This window comes from Delphinus delphis, chromosome 5, assembly GCF_949987515.2.
Source record: "Delphinus delphis chromosome 5, mDelDel1.2, whole genome shotgun sequence".
Taxonomy (NCBI): Eukaryota; Metazoa; Chordata; class Mammalia; order Artiodactyla; family Delphinidae; genus Delphinus; species Delphinus delphis.
Window position 1 is genome coordinate 50,907,268 of NC_082687.1, and position 20,783 is coordinate 50,928,050.

The 20,783-nt window shown below is 37.9% G+C and overlaps 1 protein-coding gene across 1 annotated transcript in view; it reads right to left on the reverse strand.

Moving 5' to 3' along the window:
* Window positions 1–20,783, reverse strand: part of MOB1B (MOB kinase activator 1B) — a 60,683-nt gene that overhangs the window by 38,598 nt on the left and 1,302 nt on the right. The window lies entirely within an intron of this gene.

Consider the following 20,783-nt stretch of genomic DNA (forward strand, 5'->3'; position numbering starts at 1 on the left):
CCTCTAGTTCTTAATCTATTTTGAGCCTGTGATAATCTGAAAGACATTATGAACCTTCTCTCTAGAGACATAATATTTTGCATACAGGAATTCAGGGAAGTGCTAAAACCTGCTCATAAACCCAGAAAAAGAACTTCTGCCCTAGTCTGTCTCCCTTCTCTCAGGCTACCATGAGAACATTGATTTTCTCCTGAAATCTTCTAAGAGCTCCACATTTATTTTGTAATCCTTTAGATGTATTCTTTTGGATAAAAACACACAGATGTTAGGATGATAAGTATAGGTCTTTTAGTCAATTAAAAACATCTACAGTTTGTATTCTACGGTTTATTCTTTTTCTATTAAATAGTAACTCTAATAGAAAGCTTTGTTCATATTTATACAATAATTTATATTAAAGTTCAAAACCACGGCATTTATAAGAAAGTCAATGCATTAAATTAATAGTTTTAAGAAAAGAAGAAGCCCATGTTAATGCCTATAAAAACTGATAAAGTGCCCTGGAAAACAGGAAAAGCCATTTCTTTTATTACTGGAACTGGAGGAATATATTAGAAACATGAATACAAAAGTTATAAATCATTTTTCTCCTATAAATCTAATTTCAAATGCAGCTAACTGGTTTTTGTTTGTTGCCTTTTTTTCTTTTTTTAATAAAACAGAGATAATTCCTGATTTGGAGATAAATTTTAACCAATGAATAATTCAGGTCAAAGGAATTAAAGTTTAAATGAGATTTGCTAAAGCACACTCTAGAAGCATAATCTGAATAGTCTGGAGTACCAGTGAGGACTGATAATAAACAATAAATAAAAGCTCCTTGCAGCTCAAATTTACATTAATCTGTACTTTTGTAAAAATTAGAGTTATTGAACTCTGTTTGGTGGAAAAGGACTCTTAGACTCACTACGTGCTAATACATGGCAGTAACAAAGAACTCAAAAAACATTAAGTAGTTTAACACAGTGATATAATTTCCTTTCTCTTAGAGACACCACAAAACTGTGGGTGCTTAACAGAACATGGCAATAAAATGGATCAGTACCTATAAGAAGACTATTCTGAAGAGTGATGGTTAAAGACGGTGGGCTGAAAACACACATTAGCTTCCACTCCCTACTCAAAGTGATAATAAAGTGAATTTTTAAAAAAATCAATCCCATAAGGATAAAGAGAAGAAAAGAGAAGAAAACAACAATTTTAGGAATTAGAAAGTAGATGAATAAATAACTGAATTAACAAACCTAAGGAAGGATTTCCCTGGTGGCGCAGTGGTTAAGAATCCACCTGCCAATGCAGGGGACACGGGTTGGAGCCCTGGACCGGGAAGATCCCACATGCCGTGGAGCAACTAAGCCTGTGTGCCACAACTACTGAAGCCCGCAAGCCTAGAGCCTGTGTTCCACAACAAGAGAAGCCACAGCAATGAGAAGCCTACGCAGTGCAATGAAGAGTATCCCCCAATCTCTGCAACTAGAGAAAGCCTGCGCACAGCAACGAAGACCCAATGCAGCCAAAAATAAGTAAATTAATTAATTAATTAATTTTTAAAAACCCACACATATCTAAGGAAACTTAACCCTAAACTTGGAAGCAACCCAATTTATACAACAGATCCCATAAAAGATTCAGGAATCAGTACAAGTAGGATACTCTGGAAGTAGGAGTGAAGATGGAACAAGACTTCCACAGTCTGTTTAAGGAGTTACACACCCAGACCCCCTCTGCAATCTACACAGTAGGCTTCTGTACTACCTCCCATCCTAAGAAAAGACTAGAAGCTAAAGGTTTATTCTATGAAGAGGGCAAAACAGAGAGGGTGTCTGCCTTGGCAGATACAGTCACAGGCACAGTTGCGGGCAGATGTACCATATTTAACACTGGGTGATTAGATGAGTTTAAAAAAATCAAAGTTGAGACCCCTAGCCTTTTCCCCCCGAACCTTGCAGTCGGGATAATAATCTCCAAGCGAAGACCAATTGTGCTTTTTTTTTTTAGCAAATCTGACCACACCACATAAAGACCTAGAAAGTACTTTATCCTAGGGGTTCTTCAAGGTAACAGCCTAGCCATATCACCCTTCAGCAAATCCCACAGTTGACATGCCCACCACACACATGCACAGAGTTCCAATTCACTTTTCAGTTGTCCTACTTGTAAATAAAAGCAGAAAGCAAAAGGGTTACCAGGTCTTGAGGGAAGCCTCTAAGGTGAAACAAGACATCAAAATAGACAGAAAAAAGCAACTAAAAGGATAAACAATGGCAAAGAATAAAAATGCCCCCCTAAAATTAATATACTCAGTGATAGGAAAAAAATATTGCTTCATGAAATGAGAAAGGAATACTATATATAAAAAAGAAAAGAAGACCCTTGAAATTTTTTTAAATGGTAGCAGAAATGAAAACCATAATAGAAAGAATAGAATATAAAACTGAAGTAATCTCTCGGAACGCAAAGCATAAAAAACAAAGAAAGAGATGTAAGAGAAAAATATCAAGGATCTGTCCAGGAGGCCCAGTATCCAAGTAATAAGAATTCCAGAAATGTATAACAGAAAAACAAGGAAATATTTTATCAAGAAAATACTTTATCAAGGAAATAAACCAGGAAATTTTCCCAGAATTGAAAATGCCTTTTTATTTATTTATTTTTAAATTCTTCTCAAGTCCTTCCTTCCTTCCTCCCTCCCTCCCCTCCCTCCCTCCCCCACTCCCTCCCTCCCTCCCCCATCCCTCCCTCCCTCCCCCTCCCTCCTTCCCTCCCCCTCCCTCCCCCTCTCTCCCTCTCTCTCTCTTTCTTTCTTAGCTTTAGCATGCATGTGGGATCTACTTCCCTGACCTGGGATGGAACCCGGGCCCCCTGCATTGGGAGTGCAGAGTCTTAACCACTGCACCACCAGGGAAGTCCCCAAAATGCCTTTTTTAGACTGAAAGAGAGACCACCAACTCAGTGGATGAAAATAGACCCACAACCAAAGATGCAATTATGAAATCTCAGAAAAAAGAGAACTTAAAATTGTCCAGAGGAAAAAACAAGTTTCATACAAAGTATCAGAAATCAGAAAGGCATCTGGACTTCTCAGTAACAAGTAGAACAGCTCATCCATATAAATTAAAATTAAAATTCTGTGGGAAAATTTACAGCCTAGAACTTGATACATTGACATAACATCAAGCAAGTATGAAGGTAGAATATATTTCTAGACACATGAGATCTCAAAATATTAACATTCCACTTACTGTTTTTAGTTAGCTTTTAGACAGTATGCCCCAAATAAGGGAGTAAACCAAGAGACAGGATGTGAGACCCAAGAAAAGAAGAAATCCAACCAAAAACCATGCAAAGGGAATCCCCAGAATGAAGGTGAAGGTAGATTCCAAAAATAACAGCTACACAACAAGATTAAGAAGATAAAGTGAGAGAATCTGAATGTATTTGAAGGTTAACTGAGGGAATGTTTGGGGATTAAAAAAAGTATTGACTACACAGAAAATAAAACAAAAAATTTCCAGAAACACATAAAGTTGTTCAGGAAAGGAAAAATAAAATTACAGTACATATACTTGGCTCAACTGTCAACAGTGTTTATATAACTGCTATACTGAGAAGCAGGCAGGATGGGATGTGTGTGTGTATATATATATGGTATGGGAGGGGGTGATAGTCTCTTCTTCCATAATAAGAATTCAATAGTTAATGCCTAGAAATGAAAAAATCAATATGTAACAAGATAAACTAGTTAGAGATAAGAAATTAAAAATCAGGTAAAAGAGCTCAAATGGCTGTAACTAGAAGCAAGAAAAGACATTGTTTTTATGACAAGCTTTATAAAACTATTTGACTCTAAATCATGTACATGTATAATACTGACAAAAACTAAAACTAAAACTTAAAAAGTTTGAAAGCTTAATAAAAAAGTTTGAATGTTTACCAAAACATGGCAATAAAATTGGGTTATTTACAGAAATGTTAATGAACTGCTCTATCTTTAAAATCTAAACATACTGTGCAATATATTTCTGACCCCAGTATTATTTACAGTATACTATGGATAAGTAAGCCAAAATCACCTATATATATGCAGACTTGTCCTAATGGTTTATTAGCTGGTGGCTGCTATTGCTATCATCCTTAGCTCTATAATCAAAATTGTTTCAAAAACATACATTCACCTTAGAAACTTGCCAGATTCAATCAGTTTGATATACCAATGGTCCCTGAGGAAACCAAAAGCCATCAGTTAAATACACATCAAGTTGAAATTTGTAAAAGTAGCATGCAGCACAGGGTAGTGGGAAAACACCGATGCTGACTGGACCTAGGGCCCTGGAATCACAGAGTACCTCTACTACTTGAGAGACCTTGACCTGATTACTTAGCCTCTCTGGAGACTTATCTGCCTCATCTGAAAATGAAGAAAGCATTATGCTGCAGAGTTGTTTCAAGGATTAGAAACCAGTAAGTAAAATACTACTGCAATGCCTGGCACAAGGCTCAATAAAAGCCATCTACCGTTATTGTTTAACTTGAGCATTATCTACCTCATAAGGAATAGGAGAAACCTTGATTTTACCATTGCGTACTCTAGGCTGGAATCCCTAATTTGCCTTGTATTAGCTGGGTGACTTTGGGTAAGTTACTTAATCGCTCTGATTGCAAAAAAGAGAAATCATATCACCTACCGTGTGGGATGGTTCTGAAAACCAAATGATATGTATAGAAATACAGAGAATAAGCTGGTGCACAATCAGTGCTCAATAATTGATACCAGTTAAATATATCTGTACCATCTCTTTATCCTTTATCCTTCATAGTGAAGGTCCATCATAGACATAAGCTTTGTTATAGCTACACACTGTCCGGGCCTCTCACTGCTGTGGCCTCTCCCGTTGCGGAGCACAGGCTCCGGACACGCAGGCTCAGCGGTCATGGCTCACGGGCCCAGCCGCTCCGCGGCACGTGGGATCCTCCCGGACGGAGACACGAACCCGTGTCCCCTGCATCGGCAGGTGGACTCTCAACCACTGCGCCATCAGCGAAGCCCCATACTGTCCTTTTTTAATAAGCAATTGTAGAAAGTGTGAAGTCATGTAATGTCAAAAAATACAACTAAAATAGTAAGACACTTGGAATTCTTGGTATAATCAAGATTAGTCTCATTAGAATTTGTTTATATAACTAAGTGTAGCCTTGGAAAATCACAAGATCCCAGAGTCTCAACTGGTTCATCTAAAAATAAGAGGTTGGAACAAAGTCTTCTCTATTCCTAAAAATCACTAAATGTAAATTATTTCTCCAGAGATTTAATCTCATTCTTACCAATCCCACAAGCCACCATAAATCTTTTCAAACACCATAAGGAAGAAACACTGAATGTTGTCAAACATAAAACTGTCTTTTTTAGAAATAAGAAAACAAGGCACAAAAGTACGATTTTACCCAACTTACACACTCCAGATCACAAGAATAACTGAATTCTTCTATAAAGGAACTGAGGGAAAATATTTCTTTTAATCAAGATTGTTTCATTCTCCCTTTCTGTTCAGAAGCAAGGATTTCCATATTTCAGACCACCAATGGTTTAAGCATGAGCTTATGGTGCCCAAGCATAGGACAAATCATGATACTTCTAAAGGAAGGCTAAAAACAAGAACGGCTGGTGGCTATCAGTGTGATGTCAAGAAAGTCCCTGTGAAAATAATACACAGATGCAGCCAAACCTGAGAATACACGGCAAAGAAAGGGCTGTATAAAACTCCAGGAAAGATGCAAGTTAAAAAAAAAAAAAAAAGACCCTTTAATCCTAATACAGTCAACTGTAAAAGTGACATTTCACATTATCTGAGATTCAGTAATGCTCCCCAGTACCTGGAAAGGGCTTCATCTGTGACTATTTAAAAGTAAGAGAGAATAACACAAATGAGTGAAAAACATAAAAGAGGAGAAAAAAGTAAAAAACGCATAAAACTAAATGAAAAAATCTTCCCCTCTTCTCTCCAGTTTCTTTTTGAACTAAGTGAAATGTAAATATCAGAACTGCCATAAAAAGAACAAATTCATTAAGGCTAGCAGGGTTCTTCACACACACAAGTATGCAAAGTATTTACTGATAAAGTAATAGTGTTCTGAGTTTTTATAACACATAACTTACCCATGCTTATTATAGTTTGACCTGTAAGTGCTCAAAAACAACAAGCATATCATAAAGGCATATTCTTCAGATTCATAAGCAATTAGACACTACTATTCACTCAAAGTTTGGGGAAAAAGATTCTCCACTTTGAAATAATCCAGAAAGAAAACCCCTGGTGAAGCTCTCTATCAAACTCCATGAGAAAGACAATAAATGTGTTGAGAGTAACCCGTGAAAAGCAGTTTTACATCTACCTCCAGAATCTATAGGTCATTTTTACAGCTCCAGGTACATCATCTGCCTCCCAAACATGTTTATCATTTGCATTAAATTATCAGTTTCCTATCCACATTAAAATATCAGAAAGATAACTTAGAAACAAAAAATCCGATTGGAGTTAAATACCTCATTTTGTAAAATCCACCTCTACAGATAATCTGTGCCTATCTTGAAGAAAAGTAATATTTTCCTAGCAAGTTATTAAAGAATTTTAAAATTATATTCTACAGTTACTTTTCATGACTATTAATTTTTAAATTTCACTTATTAAAAAATTACATTCTCAATTTTAACATAAAAGATATAATTTTCCCCTTTTAAATTAAAAGAGAAAAAAGAATGATGACAATAAAAGCAAACACCCTAACTATGCAATTAGAAATAAAGGGAACATACAACTCAACAACAAAAAATCAAACAACCCAATCAAAAATGGGCAGAAGAATCAAATAGACATGTCTCCAAAGAAAATATACAGATGGCCAATACACACATGAAAAGATGCCCAACATCGCTAATTATTAGAGAAATGCAAACCAAAACTACAATGAGATACCACCTCACACAGGTCAGAATGGCCCCCATTAAAAAGTCTACAAATAGCAAATGGTGGAGAGGGTGTGGAGAAAAGAGAACCCTCCTACACAGTTGGTAAGAATGTAAATTGGTACAGCTTCTATGGAAAAGAGTACAGAGGTTCCTCAAAAAACTAAAAATAGACTTGCCATATGATCCAGCAATCCCACTCCTGGGCATATATTTGGAGAAAACTATAATTCGAAAAGATACATGTACCCTAATGTTCACTGCAGCACTATTTACAATAGCCAAGACATGGAAACAACCTAAATGTCCATCAACAGATGAATGGACAAAGAAAATATGGGGGGTGTGTGTGTGTGTGTGTACACACACACACACACACACACACACACACACACACACACACACAAAATGGAATACTACTCAGCCATAGAAAAGAATGAAATAATGCCATTTGTAGCAACATGCCTGGACCCAGAGATTATCATACTAAGTGAAGTCAGTCAGAAAGAGAAAGACAAATACAATATGATATCACTTGTATGTTGAATCTAAAATATGACACAAATGAACTTACTTACAAAACATAAACAGACTCACAAACATAGAAAACAAACTTATGCTTACCAAAGGAGGAAGCGGGTGGAGGAGTGATAAACTAAGGGTTTGGGATTAGCAGACACAAACTACTATATATAAAACAGATAAACAACAAGGTCCTACTGTATAGCACAGGGAACTATATTCAGTAACCTGTAATAAACCATAATGGAAAAGAATATGAAAAAGAAAAATATATGTATAACTGTATCACTTTGCTGTATATCAGAAACTAACACAACACTGTAAATCAACTATACTTCAATTAAAAAAGAAAGGAAGAGGGACTTCCCTGGCGGTCCAGTGGTTAAGACTCCGTGCTTCCAATGCAGGGGGTGTGGGTTTGATCCCTGGTTTGGGAACTAAGATCCTACATGCTGCGTGGCGTGGCCAAAAAATTTACAAAAAAAAAAAAAAAAGAAGGAAGGAAAAGAGAGAAAGAGGACAGAAATTCTTTGGAAGAATCTTTACTATTAACCTGTTTACTTGGTTATATGTACAGACATATTTACATATATATGTATATATTTATATATATTTACACATATACATATATATTTATATATATATATTTGAAGCCCAAGAAGCTCTCACAATTATTATTCCTAGCTGTGCGATGCTGGTGGAGATGCAGGGATATGAGCACTCACGTTCACTGCTACTGGAACACAATTTACAGTGGCAGGTAGGGAATGTGCCTGGCATATATCGATTCTTGAAAAAAGGGTAAAACAACAAGGTCTCTACAAAATTGTAAAATAAAGATCCAATAAATAGGTGTTCCAAATCTTTCTGTGCTCAACAGCCACCTATTTCTAGCTCCCCAAAAGTCTTTAGAAGGGAAAAATTAGAGCAGAATGAAGGGAATCACTCATATCTCCTCCACCTACCACCATGTAAATACTTGAAAATGTCACTGACTTGTTAAAAAAAAATTTTTTTACTTCTAATTTATCTCTCCCCGCACCTCCCCGCCCCATCCCCTTTGGTAAGCATAAGTTTGTTTTCTAAGTCTGTTGAGTCTATTTCTGTTTTGTAAATAATTCATTTGTATCATTTTTTAGATTCCACATGTGATACCATATAAAAAAAATTTTATTACCAAGTATGTAATATATAACAGGCACTATGCTAGATGGCAGAGATTTAAAAATAATTTTTGAAACTGCTGCATCTTCAAAGAGGTCACATACTCTGATGAGGAAGAAAGGCCTGAAAACTGACAAGTACAATATCTTTTTGATACGAGCTATAATAAGGACTACGGAGGTCACTGAAATGGTACTGAACAAATTGGGAAGGGGACAGAGGTCAGGGAAAAAGAGTTGGCTCCTGAACTAAAGAAATGGAGGTGGGATGGAGAAGGGCTCCAGCCAGAACAACAGGATCAGCACTTAAAAAAGCAGGCAGAAGTGGGAAAAATGCATGTTGAAAGAAATGCAAATAAAATGGCTAAGCTCAGTGCAGGGAATACATGGAAGGAAGGAGCAGATGAGGCTGGAGTGTTAGCAAACACCATTATCATGCGGGCTCTCTATGCCTTGGGACTCGGCCAATCACTTCCAGCCCATTCTAATCCCTACCTGAGAAGCCCAAGTAAATGGCAGGAAGAAAGTGGGCCAAAGGATTCCAGCTGCCTGCTTTCCCTATCAAAAAACAAGATGCTGGAGTGGAAATAGTGGCAACAGTGCAAAATTAAGCAGGGCAGGCCCCCAAATTCATCCAAATTCATATTTTAGGCCTCTGCCTAAAAATACAGAAGCACATATTTGCAAAATTTCTGCTGTTTTGAATACATGAATATACCAGACACGTAACTTTTATAAATACCGAATGCAACTATTTCACACCTACACAAAGAAGTTTGTATTCTCACTGGAATGTCAATCATCTTTAACCTTCATTAGCCAGTGGACTTAAAACTAATGAGTTTACAACAATTTTATTGAAGAGTACATCCACGTAATATGCTGGTCTCCAATTTTAAGATTCTTGAGGACAGAGACCACATCTTATTTATTTCTGAATCCCTACCTTTCTCCTCCTACCACCAGCACCTAATAACACTTTGCTTATACACAGGAGACTCCAATAAATATTTATTATATTATGCAGCAATACCATGCATTTGTTAACACAGCTAAACAACATTTGAATTCAGAAACAGTTTACATACTGGGCTTGGGAATTTCATGAGCAAGGATACTAACAGTGTTTGCACAGGACCCTCTGGTTGTTGAAAACCTCCATATACATTCTCTCATTTAATTCTCGCAGTTACCCAACGGAATAGGCATTCCTTTCCTCCCAGTAAACAGAGGAAACAGAAGAAATTAAGTGACGTGCCCAAGGTCACATGGCTAGTGACAGACCAAAGACTCTGAAACCCAGGTGTCCTCACTCACAGGCCACTGTCCTTTCCATGACAACCTTTAGTCTATCAAAAATATTTAAATATTGAGGACATATTTGCCAAGCAAGGTACTAACATGCTGGGAAATAAAACAGTGAACAAACCTTATGAAACTTACAGTCCAGGAAGGGAGAAAAGACCTTTAACAATAATTATAAATAATTACAAGTGTGCAAAGACAACCAGAGAACCTAACCTTGAGGGCTGTTAAAGAAAATTTTTTAAAAAATTCACTGACATTTGTTAAAGATGGTAAGGCAGATTTTATTCAGGAACAATGAGCTAGGTATAGGGACTACTGCAATGGGATTTTACAGTATGGGAGAGAGACGGAGTTCAACTCCAAATACAGCATGGGCAAGAGGGAATGTATAACGAAGAAGCAGGGTGCGGGGGTGAGTGGATAGAAAAATTACTAAGAGGAAATATCAGGGGGAAAAGGGGACGGGGCGGGGGGTGTTGTGTTTCTGGTTAAACTGAGCTAACAGGATTCTTTTTTTTTTAATAAATTTATTTATTTATTTATCTTTGGCTGTGTTGGGTCGTCATTGCTGTGCGCGGGCTTTCTCTAGTTGAGGCGAGCGCGGGCTACTCTTCGTTGCGGTGCGTGGGCTTCTCATTGCGGTGGCTTCTCTTGTTGCCGAGCACAGGCTCTAGGCGCACAGGCTTCAGTAGTTGTGGCACGTGGGCTCAGTAGTTGTGGCTTGCGGGCTTTAGAGCACAGGCTCAGCAGTTGCGGTGCACAGGCTTAGTTGCTCCGCAGCATGTGGGATCTTCCAGGACCAGGGCTCAAACCCGTGTCCCTTGCATTGGCAGGCAGATTCTTAACCACTGCGCCACCAGGGAAGCCCCTGACCTAACAGGATTCTTGCTGAAGACAGGCAGGGGTGATCCATACATCACCTGAGGGATGGTGGCGGAGGAGGAAGCTGATCAGATGTTGATGGTGGTAGGAGATTGTGGTTAACCTGACTAGCAGGGTTCTTGCTAAAACTAGACTTTACAAGGAAGTGCACAGATGGACCTATTAGAAAGTTCAAGACCTGACCAAAGTTTGGTCAGGCAAAGAATCTTTGTCAGGGCCTCACAGAGTCTCTCAAAGACAGAGGTAGTATTATACTGAATCCCAAGGATTTTTTTTTCTCCTTTACCTTACTTTGAATTACTTAACTCAATGCACAGGCATCCATCGACTTACTATTGTCTAAAGCTTCTAAAACTTGAAGGTGCTCTTTAAAGTAAGGGATCTTATTAAAATGCATTCTATTTCAAGGATTGGAGTCTGAAATCTTGCATTTCTAACATGCTCCTAAGTGACGCCAAAGCTCCTCACTTTAAGTGTCTAAAGTAGACTTCTCAAGGGTTATAGTTATGGGAGTTCCCTCATGACCTAGTGGTTAGGATTCTATGCTTTCACTGCCATGGCCAGGGTTCAATGCCTGGTCGGGGAACTGAGATCCCACAAGCCATGCAGTGTGGTCAAAAAGAATCCAGAGGGACTTCCCTGGTGGCACAGTGGATAGGACTCCGTGCTCTCAATTCAGGGGGCCTGGGTTCGATCCCTAGTCGGGGAACTAGATTCCACATGCATGCCGCAACTAAGAGTTCGCGTGCCACAACTAAGAAGCCCGTGTGCTGCAACTAAGGAACCTGCCTGCTGTATCTGAGACCCAGCACAACCAAATAAATAAATAAATATTTAAAAAAAAAAAAGAATCCAGAAATAAACATATTTTAAATTTTTTTAAAAAGAGAGTTATAGTTATGCATAGTTATGATCTCTTCAGTCCTGGGGGTGGCCTTCTGTCACCAGAGGGTCAAGAGTAGCCTTTAGTCCCAACGGTGCTAAATAAAATGACAGTGATACTTTCTTAATACGGAATGACAAAAAAAAAAAAGGTAAAGATATCTCTAGAACCTACAGTTATCACGTGACAATACATTCCCAACAGCTTATAAACATGCTACCATTTGAGCAAAAGCTAAAATTTTTCCCCGTTTTTATTTATTTATTTATAACATCTTTATTGGAATATAATTGCTTTACAATGTTGTTAGTTTCTGCTGTATAACAAAGTGAATCAGCTATACGTATACATATATCCCCATATCCCCTCCCTCTTGGGTCTCCCTCCCACTCTCCCTATCCCATCCCTCTGGTGGTCACAAAGCACCGAACTGATCTCCCTGTGCTATGCAGCTGCTCCCCACTAGCTATCTATTTTACATTTGGTAGTGTATGTATGTCCATGCCACTCTCTCACTTCGTCCCAGCTTACCCTTCCCCCTCCCTGTGTCCTCAAGTCCATTCTCTACATCTGCGTCTTTATTCCTGTCCTGCCCCTAGGTTCATCAGTACTATTTTTTTTTTTAGATCCCATACATATGTGTCAGCATGTGGTATTTGTTTTTCTCTTTCTGACTTACTTCACTCTGTATGACACACTCTAGGTCCATCCACCTCACTACAAATAACTCAATTTCGTTCCTTTTTATGGCTGAGTAATATTCCATTGTATACATGTGCCACATCTTCTTTATCCATTCACCTGTTGATGGACACTTGGGTTGCTTCCATGCCCTGGCTATTGTAAACAGTGCTGCAATGAACATTGTGGTACATGACTCTTTTTGAATTATGGTTTTCTCAGGGTATATGCCCAGGAGTGGGATTGCTGGGTTGTATGGTAGTTCTAATTTCAGTTTTTTAAGGAACCTCCATACTGTTCTCCATAATGGCTGTATCAATTTACATTCCCACCAACAGTGCAAGAGGGTTCCCTTTTCTCCCCACCCTCTCCAGCATTTATTGTTTGTAGATTTTTGATGATGGCCATTCTGACTGGTGTGAGGTGATAACTCCTTGTAGTTTTGATTTGCATTTCTCTAATGATTAGTGATGTTGAGCATCTTTCATGTGTTTGTTGGCAATCTGCATATCTTCTTCAGAGGAATGTCTATTTAGGTCTTCTGCCCATTTTTGGATTGGGTTGTTTGTTTTCTTGTTATTGAGCTGCATGAACTGCTCGTAAATTTTGGAGATTAATCCTTTGTCAGTTGCTTCATTTGCAAATATTTTCTCCCATTCTGAGGGTTGTCTTTTGGTCTTGTTTATGGTTTCCTTTGCTGTGCAAAAAGCTTTTAAGTTTCATATGGTCCCATTTGCTTATTTTTGTTTTTATTTCCATTTCTCTAGCAGGTGGGTCAAAAAGGATCTTGCTGTGATTTGTGTCACAGAGTGTTCTGCCTATGTTTTCCTCTAAGCATTTTATAGTGTCTGGCCTTACATTTAGGTCTTTAATCCATTTTGAGTTTATTTTTGTGCATGGTGTTAGGAAGGGTTCTAATTTAATTCTTTTACATGCAGCTGTCAAGTGTTCCCAGAACCACTTACTGAAGAGGCTGTCTTTTCTCCATTGTATATCCTTACCTCCTTTATCAAAGATAAGGTGACCAGGGCTTCCCTGGTGGCACAGTGGTTGAGAGTCTGCCTGCCAATGCAGGGGACGCGGGTTCGTGCCCCAGTCCGGGAAGATCCCACATGCCACGGAGCGGCTGGGCCCGTGAGCCATGGCCGCTGAGCCTGCGCTTCCGGAGCCTATGCTCCGCAACGGGAGAGGCCACAACAGTGAGAGGCCTGCGTATCGCAAAAAAAAAAAAAAAAAAAAAAAGATAAGGTGACCATATGTCCATGGGTTTATCCCTGGGCTTTCTACCCTGTTCCACTGATCTATATGTCTGTTTTTGTGCCAGTACCATACTGTATTGATTACTGTAGCTTTGTAGTATAGTCTGAAGTCAGGGAGCCTGATTCCTCCAGCTCCATTTTTCTTTCTCAAGATTGGCAAAAGCTAAAATTAATACAGCTCAATTGAGGAACATTTTGGTTCCCAAATGTCTAGCCACTTAGAATTGTACTTTTTGGTATAGTTTGGCTCTAACTACAATCTGAAAAAAATTTTTTTTTATTTCAGTTCTTGATAACTTGCCATTTCCCAAATTAAAAATTGACAAGGTTAACAAAGGACTGATTAAAAGCTTGAACGTTCTGACAAATAAGACCCCTTTGGGAGTCCTTAACAATAGAGAGGAAACACAAGCATCAGTCCTCAAAACAATGCTGTGTTCCGGTTGAGTCTTCAGTTTTGACAAATCGGTGTTATTCACTGACTCAAAAGTACAATTTCTAAGAGTTGAAAATAAGAGAACCAGTTGAACATTTGGCAGGGTGTGGGGAAGGGTTAGGGAGAACGGAACCAGGCATACGTGAGTACAACCTATAACCAACAGGGAGTTTTTAAACAAAGAGCTATTTCATTAGTTAAATCTAATGCTACAGGGCACCAGCAAACAAACAGATTCTCTAAAGAGAAGGTCATGCTGCTGCCCATCTGTGTGGAACATGATCTGGGCATCGAGATACCAGAAAAGTTGCCATAAAAGACTTTTACCCCTACTGTTTCCACTTTATTCTATGTTTATACTGAATACTAAGAAATTATTTAAGTTAAACCATTAACTATTTCTACAAAGAAACACACAAAAATTAACACCCAATACTATAACTACTGAACTATTCTCATCAAATTTTAATTTGATAACAACAAGAGAACTTAGGGAAAAAAATAAAACAATAGTAGCAATAAAATAAGATTCAGTCTTTCCATTACAAATATTAATAAGGCTGCTTGACTATGAGGTACTTAGACTATTATCCAAATAATGTTTGTTTACCTTCAAGCTTCTGCTTTTAAGTTCTAACTTCAGAAAATCAAAGTAGCACCAATACATATGATAATAAACCTACAGAAATTGGCTATGATTTAGTAATCAGAAATGATGACTATGTTTATAAAAAATAATAACAGCTACAAGCAACCATCACACTGTTGAGATATTGACAATGAACTAGATATCACTGCTGCACATTGAGCTAGGCCTTTTACGTTCAGGATATCTAATCCTCCCAACATCTCTGAGGTATTGGTCCTAAACACAGGATTCATGGGGGAAAAAATTAGATTACTATCACACTCATACCACACATAGTGGAGTCTCAGACTACTTTCATCCTTAATATGGCCGAAGGAGGGGTCCACACATGCTCAGGAAAGGAGTAATGGTGGCTGGATGACAACTGAAGGCCAAGCCACATGGAAGGTGGCCACGCAGAGTTAGAAGAATAGCTATATTTACAGAGGTCTGAACAAATAAGTATATTGAGGATAATGGGAGCAAGGTTTCTCACTGACAAAGGAGAAAGTGAAAACCACATAAAGGGATAAGACTAGGATGAACCCTGTGCTCAGAATTGCAGGAATTAGTGTGAACTCATTGGGTATATATGGATAGATAAAGAATAAAATATTTGGATGTAAATTTGTATGGGTATGTATTTTCTAGCATTGTCCAATGAGAGGGCCTGGGAGCAGCAAAACATATGTAGTAATAAGCACACCTATCACCTAAATTCTGGTTTCCAAATACTATTCATCACTGGCCAGAACCAAGGCCCTTAGAGAAATGGCCAGTTCCAGGACTGAGGCAGAGAAAGTATAAGATAAACCTGGGGGACTTCCCTGGTGACAGAGTGGTTAAGAATCTGCCTGCCAATGCAGGGAACACGGGTTCGAGCCCTGGTCTGGGAAGATCTCACATGCTGTGGAGCAGCTAAGCCCCTGCACCACAATTACTGAGCCTGTACTCTAGAGCCCGCGAGGCACAACTACTGAGCCTGTGATCCACAACCATTGAGCCTGTGTGCCACAACTACTGAAGCCCACGCGCCTAGAGCCCGTGCTCCACAACAAGAGAAGCTACCACATGAGAAGCCTGTGCACCGCAACGAAGAGTAGCCCCTGCTCACTTTAACTAGAAAAAGCCCACACACAGCAACAAAGACCCAATGCAGCCAAAAATAAGTTAATTAAATAAATAAATTTTAAAAAAAAACGATAAACCTGGAATATCTGATTGTGCCGGAAAGTAACGGAGTACTCAGAGAAAGACAGGAACAAATCAAAGGGACACAGAAGCCAGTCTGAACAGGACTCCAACTAGCTAAAACTGAGACAATTTGAGCACCAAAATAAATAATGATTACAGATTATAACTCATTAAATAAAATAGGAACCCATGAGTTCATACATACTAAAAAAATAAATAAATGGGAAGAATAAGTGATCCCTTACAGTAAAAATGTCAAATAATAAATGTAAAAGCAATGACAGAATTAGAATATTGGCAAGCGTCATAGTAGTAATATAGAGAAGAAATATCAATGAACACTCAAACTAGTAGGTGAAAATGGAAGGAGATAGTTACATAATCTCAAAATAGCGCCCGACAAAATATTAATCACAAAAAGAAAATATGTAATAACTTTATGCTGGAGAATCTTTATAGACACTTTAATCAAAGGAATCACCTCCAACAATGGACAAACATACATTATGTGCACCTGATAAGACGCTGTAAGAAAAACATGTATCACACCTGTGATACTTGTGCCTCAAATGCACAACCAGGTCTCACCACAAGGAAACACCAGACAAACTCAAACTGAGAGATATTCTACAAAATGATTGGCCTGTAGTCCTCAAAGATATAAAAATCCTGAAAGTCAAGGAAAACCTAAGGTAATGTTTCAGTTTGAAGAAGGCAGCACACACAAAACTGGGTATGAGACATGATTCCTGACTGGATCCTTTTGCTGAGGATGACATTATTGGAGCAACTGATGAAACTAAATGGGTTCTCTGGATAAGGAATATATGGGAGTTCTTTGTGCTATTCTTTGCAGCTTTTCTAAAAATTTGAAAATGTTTCAAAATAAAACTTAAAAATCACTTCTGCAAATGAACAGGTTTCACAGCTACACTTTAATTAAGCATGCTATAAAAGATGGCCTTAAGTTAGTTAATTGATACAAAACAAAAATGGAAGTTATGCCCCTGAAACTAATGTTATACATCAATTATATCTCAATCTTTTAAAAAATGGAATGTTGGAAGAAAGGAGAGTTTAAAACTTCTCTATAGACTTAACATTCCTAATAGGTACAATTTTTCTTGTATTTTTCAAGAAGTAACACAAGTATTCTGCTTCAATACCTCCTAGTCAAATATGCATTTGAAGACAAGTACTACATGTGCTTTCATATATCAGAAACTCCAAAGATACAAAAACTCTTCAAGTACATCAAGGAAAAAAAGTCGTTAATGGTAAAAGTAATCACATAGTAATTATTTTGCACTCTGTAATGTAAAACAAAAGCAATCCTGTATCAGATGGTAAGAGTAAATTAAGGACAGCCAAGTATTGATATTTGCAATTCCCAAAACTATAATTCTGAAAAGATGACCATACTTACTTCAACTCCCTCCCCCCCACCCCCGAAAAAGCATAACTTATTAAATTGGTTGGTCAGATAACAAAACTGCAAAGATAATACTTGGTCAACAGCCACTCAAAGTGATGCTGTAGAAGTATACTGACATAAAAAATTCACAAGTGAAAAACCTGGTCTATGCACAGTAGGGATCCATTTGTGTATTTTTACATATGTACAAACAAAAACGTGACAGAAAAGATTAGGAAGTGATATCACAAAATACAACAGTTATCTCTGAAGGTCTGATTATGAGAGATTTTTATTTTCTTCCTTTTCTTAAAAGTATTTTGTGATTACTCCAACATGTGTATTATTCTTTTTTTTTAAACATCTTTATTGGAGTATAATTGCTTTACATTGTTGTTAGTTGCCGTTGTATAACAAAGTGAATCAACTAGTATTATTCTTACACTAAAAATAAAAGTCAAAAATAATCTTAAAGTATTATTTAAATTTAAAGGTTTCTATTTTCTCTTCCACCATTATATTCCTGATGACCCTTAGAAAGCAGTCCTCACAGTATGAGATATTAATACCTGGTCATGAAAGACTTCTCTTAAAAACAAGGCCTATATGAATAGCACCTTTTTATATAATTTTATCAATTAGATATAAGGTAATATGAGGTAGGTTCTCTGGATCTAGACTGCCAGGATTCAAATCCCAGCGACCCCACTGACTAGCTACATAATTTGAACAAATTATTTAACATCTCTTTGCCAGTTTCTTCATCTGTAAAAATGGGGTTCCTGCTAGTTATTAAATTGAGTTACTTATCTAAAGCATTTGGTGTCTGGCACATGGTAAGCACTTAGCAGGCTATTTTTATTATTAATTTATTTTACAGGTGAGGATATTGAAGCACTAAAATCAGTTGAATCATCTGCCTGAAAACAAAGATGCTGGTATGGGGGGCGGGGTGGGGGGAGGTGTTTGGAGGAAAGAAGGAGGTAAGAGAGAAGAGAGAAGTAGAAGAAGGAGACAGAGAGACACACATATAAACACAGCTAAAACCCTGTGTCCCCTTTCCCAAATTGCTATTCTTCTGAAAACACAAATGGCAGCTGTCTAGCATAATGTTCAATAAATATTTCCTTCCTTTCCCAACCTCTTTGTTTCTTCCTATACAGAAACAGACCTGGTTTATATTCATTCTCATTCCTAAACCACCTTCCTACAAACTTCTGTTTTAAAGTTAACTATATTTGTTCTAACTCTGTTCCAACCAAGCAGTCTTACATTAGGAAATTACACCTTGGTTTTTTCCTAGTCAAATGTTTCTGTGGAATTCCATGTCAGAAGAGACTTGCAATCTAAAAATGCTAGAAACATAGAGAACACTCTATATATTTTTTGAATGACTGTTAAGAACTCACTCTGATCCTAAATCTCCCTCAATTTTATATGCATAAAATGTCAGGAGAGGAAAAACCCTAAGTCAAGAGACCTGTGTTCCAATTCTACCCAGGCCAATAATTAGGCCAGTAACGTGAGGTTGGTGATTTTGCCACTTTAGCAAAAAAGAGAGGAGTAAGCTGTGTTACTGATAGACCCCATCTAGCTCCCAAATTCTACAGCCTCTTGAACAAACCTGAAAATGGAGAATTCACAGGCAATTTCATGCCCCCATGATGTTTCCTCTAACTGAAATCTCCCATTTCCCCTTACCCTTTTAGAGAACTCTTGTTATACCTTCCATTAACTATCCATCACTTCTTCCATGAAATCTTCCCCCTGCTCAAATAGAACACTCTGTATTCTTTGGACCCCTATGCTTGTATTGCGTCTATTACAGATGACTGTTTATACACTGTCTACCATTTCTAGAGTCTCACATCTTGCACAATGCCTAGCACACAGAAGGTACTATGGATGTGTTTAAAGATTTGAGTCTATAAAGTTAAATTAGGTTCCTGTGAAGTTTTTGTATGCACTATCTGGGAGTTTAGCTTAATCTGAAGACACACACAGGCCAATATGCAGCACAACCAAAGGTTTGTCCCAGTTAGAATCAAAGCAGTGCAAATTTATTCTGAACCAGTGCCTACACCAGTGCCTGCACAATGAATGATGTTTTTTATTTTGTTTTTGTTTTGTTTTGTTTTTTGCAGTACACGGGGCTCTCACTGTTGTGGCCTCTCCCGTTGCGGAGCACAGGCTCTGGACACGCAGGCTCAGCAGCCATGGCTCACGGGCCCAGCTGCTCCACGGCATGTGGGATCTTCCCGGACCGGGGCACGAACCTGTGTCCCCTGCATCGGCAGGCGGACTCTCAACCACTGAGCCACCAGGGAAGCCCTGAATGATGTTTTTTAAATCAATAATTCTTTTCTTCTATCTTAAAGCCCTCAAGAGTTATGAGTCATCAACTTCATAACCCTATCTCACATTGCCCTTATTTTTGCAGTTTCATCCACTTATAGCCGCTTTACAAATAAGCTTCCAAGAACTGGAGAGAAATATTTGTATTTAACTCCTGAACTGCAACTCTTATTTTCTCTGCTTATCTGTTGGTACAGAAATAAGATTCAGGAAATTATACCAAATAATAGATAACCAAAACTTTGTTCTTTCACTTCTGGTAATAATTATTTCTACTTACGAGGTGTTCACTTCAGATTTTAAACTATCAGTGGACAAAAATCAAAACCAAAAATATTAGATTAACTTTTTTGGACTGTCAAGTAGCACACGGGCAAAATATCTTGAGAATTTATTAACTGCTACGTGTGACCTGACTGAAAAATTGTGTTCCAAATAGTACAAACCCTCTAATGTGCTATCTACATTAGTCATGGCAAGATTCTTCTTATGCAGCTAATACGCTTCAGGATAATGAACTTATCCATTACATTTCTGTAATTATTACTGAGCCATGGAAAAGCAGGATACTATTGTATTTATATTCAGAAAATACCACCCAAACCTTCTCTATCCCCTAGTTTCAGCCAAATATGGTTCTTCCCTGCTTCAAACAATTTTAGCTATGAGTTCCAAGAGACACAGGCCCATCAGAAGCAGTCAAGGACATATCTACATTGCTATTTCAAAGACAGCTTTTAAATTCTTGAAAAAATCAAAAAACAGCAATGCAAAAAATACTCAAGATGAGAAGTTTCAAGTGGAGATGCTTGGCTATCTTGATTCAAACTAAAATAGGAAGCAAAGACGTTTATGAAATCACTCAGTCCTCTCATCTAGTACTACCTATCTGACAAACTCAGAATCAACTTCTAGGATGAGCCTAAGAAAGAGGTTTCATAAACTCAAATGTGTTAGGCAGGTTGACACAAGCCAGGCAACCCCTGTGCATATTAGAAATATTAGCAAGTCCACCTGCCGGTTAGCCTCTGTGATGGCTCAGTTTTGCTTAAACACCCTAAAAAGGATTAACATTCTAGATATAAGCTTGTGAAAAT